Here is a 4,770-nt window from a genome sequence, read left to right as displayed (position 1 = left end):
TCATGCACCAATTTTAAATGTTCCAATACGAATTGATGTTCTAGGAGAGCAATTTGATAGCATTATATTTGATATATTTATGTCGCACCTTAAACATGGTGGTGTTCAATTCTAATACAAAAATCTCCAAACAAAAATGATTCAGTAGCAAATATGGTCTCATCAAAGAGGTATATACTTTTGATGAGTATTTATACATAACAAACTATATAAGTCTCAGAAGAGGTTTTGATACTTAAAATAATGAAACTTATTATATGTCAATAAATTATATTATTATGGACAATAATTTGCACATAATTTATTGCATCATATAGGGAAGAATCAAAATAAATACGTTGAAATATATTGACCAAATAAAAGGGAAACAAACCTAAACTGAATTTACTAGAGAAACTTGGAGTTTTTGGATCTACATTCCGAACATTAAAAGGTGTGTACTTATACGAAATGAGAGTGGAAAAAGTAAAGTTGTAATATAAAATGTTCTACTCTTTACATAATAAATGTCATGAAAACTTGTATAAATAGATAAGTTATCATATGGTGAATGTAATCACAAGTTTCTATTTCATTAGGGTAAAATGTGTGAAATTTGGTGTGCATGTAATAAATGTGATTATCGACAATTTATCTTATATAGTTTTGATACTATCCTGGAAGGATTTAATATACCAAGAGTATAATTCAAGTGATATTGTAAAAGGGAGAGTAAATACGAGTTGTACTCGTTTTTTCTTGACCAAGATTTTATCCCATTTCATTTTCTTGATAATGATTTTAATAAGACAATTTTTATAGCGTATTCAAAAGAATAATATACTATTTTTCTTTTATTAGGATTTTTCCACAGCTTTTTCCTAAAAAGGTTTTGCAGAGAAATCCTGAACATTTTATTTGATTTACTTGTATACCATATTTAGATTGTTATTCCATAGCTAGCTGGATGTAATCATGGTAATTTCCAAGTCTCCTAGTTTAGGAGATTTTCTTCCTCTTCCCACTTGTATTATATATTGAAGGGTTGTAGAAACTTGATGTATATAAAAGAAATAAAAAAGAATTATTCTTGTCGTCAATAGCTTAATGTCGTCCGACTCCTCTTACGGTGAGGCAGAAATCAATTCTGCAATAAACTCAACTAGAAGAGAAAATACTTCTTTTCAACTAACGGTAGAGAAGTTGAATGGAAGAAATTTCAGGGAGTGGGTGCAATCAATTAAATTGGTAATCGGGGCAAAGGAAAGCTCGATTACCTGACTAGAGAAGCTAAAAAGCCAGCTGATTATGTTCTCTTGCAAAAGTAGAAATCTGAAAACTCGATGGTCATGGCGTGGTTGGTGAATTCGATGAATCCATCCATTGGAAAAATATATCTTTTCCTACCAACGGCAAAAGATATATTGGAAGTTGTCAAAGAAATGTATTCAAATTCAGAAAACTCATGCCATATCTTTGAAATCAAAACGAGGCTGTGGCAAACCAAATAAGAGGAGAGGGACATTATGGATTACTACTTGGAAATGAACTCTTTGTGGCAAGAACTCAATCTCAGTGGCGAAGAAGAATGAGAATGTGCTGGAGATAATGTCAAGTATAAGAAAAAGCTCGAAAACGAACGGGTTTATGAATTCCTTTCTGGCCTCAACCGCAAACTTGATGATGAAGAGGAAGAAATTTGGCTCGACGGCAACTGTCCTCAACACACGAAGTCTTCGCTGAAGTACAGAGAGAATAGAACTGTCGAAAAGTGAGATGAAGACTGGGACAGCCTGAGATACAGAGATATCTACGCTTCTGTCGACTGAAATTAGATTTGCTGGGTGTGAAAATGGACCATTATATAGGCGAAAGGTTGTGAATATATCACGTGGGCCAGAAAAGAATTAACTTGGGCCTGAAATGAATAAATTTTGGCCCTCTTTTGGACTTGGAAACTTTGGAGCTATTGGGCCTATCAAATTTGGGCCAGGGATAACAAATTTATCAAAGGGAGCAACAACAAAAGGGACAGCCTTTGTGCGAACACTGTCACAAATCGAGAATAAAGAAGATACCTGTTGGGACATACATGGGAAGTCCACTGATTGGAAACCAAGAAAAAGTATTAAAAATCGTGTCTATCAAGTTTCAGCCGATCAGACAGGGACATCTAAGGAAATGAAAAATGGAGAATTCAACAGTTAGCAATTAGAACAACTCTACCAGATTTTCTTCTAGTCTCCAAACTTCGAGTCATTCTTCTGCACACAATCCTTAAAGCTCATTAGCCCACAAAGGTAGTTTTCTGAAATCCTTAAATATCTCCTCAAAATGTAAAACTCCTTGGATAATCGACTCAGGTACTTCCGATCACATGACGGACTCTTGCCATTTGTTCTCTTATACTCACCCGATGCTAGCAATATCAAAGTTAAGATAACAGATGGATCACTCTCATCTGTTGTAGGAAAAGGGAGTATTCGTATCTCCGAGTCTATAACTTTAAAAACTATTCTTCATGTCCTAAACTTGTCTTGTAATCTATTATCTATCAGTCAATTAACTAAAATTCCAATTGTTCTAGCTAAATTTTCTCAATCTCACTGTGTATTTCAGGACCTATCATCGGGGACTACGATTGGCAGTGCTAAAGAATGTGATGGACTTTACTATTTTGACAAGGCTGATGTGAGTACACAATGTCAACCTGCAATTTATAATTCTATGTTTACCTATAGGGATAGTGATATTCTATTGTGGCATTGTAGAATGAGCCATCCCAATTTTCAATACTTACAACGTATGCTTCCTTCTTTATTTTCGAATAAAACATCTATTTACTTTTAATGTGAAATTGATGAACACCAATGCACAACTTATCCAAAATCCACGTACAAACCATCGAAACCTTTTACTATGAGTCACAGTGATCTATGGGGCCCTTCACGTGTCTCTAATCGAACTCATGCTAAATGGTTTGTTACATTCATAGATGATCATACCCGAGTCTGTTGGATTTATCCGCTAAAAGAAAAGAATGAAGTTCATTCGATATTTATTAAATTTCACATAATGATCCAAACACAATTCTAAACACAAACTCAAATTTTACGCACCGATAATGGTACTGAATACTTCAATACCACTCTACAAGACTATCTCCAAATGCATGGGATAATCTACCAAAGTTCATATGTTGACACCTCACAACAAAATGGAATAGCCATAGACACCTTGATGTTGCTCATACCTTACTATTCATTACAAATATGCCAAAAATGTTCTAATGAATCACCCATTCAAGGATTTCAAAAGTTCATCCCCAATTCTCGATTGAATCCAAATGTCTCTCTTAAAGTGTTTGGCTGTACTGCATTTGTTCACATTCATCCTCATCATCAAAGTAAACTAGATCCTCGCACAATCAAATGTATTCTCATTGGATATGCACCCACCCAAAAGGGTTATAAATGCTTTGATCCAATCTCAAAGAAACATTTGTTAGCCTTGATGTTATATTCTTTGAAAAAACGCCTTATTTCTAGAAAACCTCTCTTCAGGGGGAGAATTTGAGTGAAGATCGATTCCTAAATCAGTTCCTAAACTTTGATATCTCTTTCAAGCCTGCCAAAATCATTGAACCTATCATACCACCCTGTTCTAACATGCCATGCATAGAGGATAACTTGAACTCAAGAGGAGATATAGAAAAACAAAATGACAGGAGGATGTTAGTTTACTCGAAAAAGCTAAAAGCAAAGGAAAATCTCACATCTGAAGCACCAAGAGAATTGGAACCGATGATAGCTCCAGATGTTCATAAGTCTTATGAGCCGAAACATTCAAATATAGATCTACTTATTGTACTCAAAAAACAAACTCGGTCATGTACTCTCTATCCTATCTCAAAATTTATATCTTATAAAGCTCTATCTACTGATTTTCATACTTTACATCTAACCTTGACAGTACAAAGATTCCTAGGAGTATTCAAGAAGCATTGAAAGCTCCAAAATGGAGGAAAGCACCCTATCTCAAAATTTATATCTTATAAAGCTATATCTGCAAATTTTCGTACTTTTTCATCTAACCTTGACGGTACAGAGATTCCTAGGAGTATTCAAGAAACATTGAAAGTTCCAAAATGGATGGAAGGGTGATGGATGAAATGCAGGCCTTAGAAAAAAATAATACATGGGAGGTTATAGATTTTCCCAAAGGAAAGAAGTCTGTAGGATGCAAATGTATTTTTAATATGAAGTACAAAGCCAATGGTTCAATAGAATGACATAAAGCTCGTCTTGTTGCAAAAGGATATACGTAAACATATGGCATCGACTACACAGAAGCGTTGCACCAGTGGCAAAGTTAAATACAATTCGGGTTCTATTATCTTTGACAGTTAATGTGGACTGGACCCTTCAACAACTGGACATAAAAAATGCATTTCTCAATGGGGAACTGGAAGAAGAAGTCTTCATGACCTTACCACAAGGATTTTGTAAAAGTGAAGAGGAAAATCTAGTCTGTAAACTCAATAAATCATTGTATAGTCTCAAACAGTCACCTAGAACATGGTTCGATAGATTTGCAAAGGTGTTGAAAGGCTAAGGTTATCAACAAGGGCAATTAAATCATATTATGTTCTTCCGCCAAGGAAAAAATGGGAAAAAGACCATTCTGATTGTATATGTAGATGATACAATCTTAACTGGAGATAACACAATTGAGATGGAAAGACTCAAGAGAAGTCTAGCAACTTAATTTGAAGTGAAAGTCTTGGGACAA

The 4,770-nt window shown here is 34.7% G+C and overlaps 1 long non-coding RNA gene across 1 annotated transcript; it reads left to right on the top strand.

The window, feature by feature from the left end:
- The first annotated feature begins 922 nt into the window (after window positions 1-922).
- Window positions 923-2,829, top strand: LOC111391183. Its single transcript, XR_002702113.1, has 2 exons — window positions 923-2,279; window positions 2,599-2,829. It is a non-coding gene; the product is annotated as an uncharacterized LOC111391183 (long non-coding RNA).
- Window positions 2,830-4,770: the final 1,941 nt, after the last annotated feature.

The sequence above is a fragment of the Olea europaea genome, chromosome 1 (assembly GCF_002742605.1).
Source record: "Olea europaea var. sylvestris chromosome 1, O_europaea_v1, whole genome shotgun sequence".
Classification (NCBI taxonomy): Eukaryota; Viridiplantae; Streptophyta; class Magnoliopsida; order Lamiales; family Oleaceae; genus Olea; species Olea europaea.
This window is presented reverse-complemented; position numbering and strand designations above follow the sequence as displayed.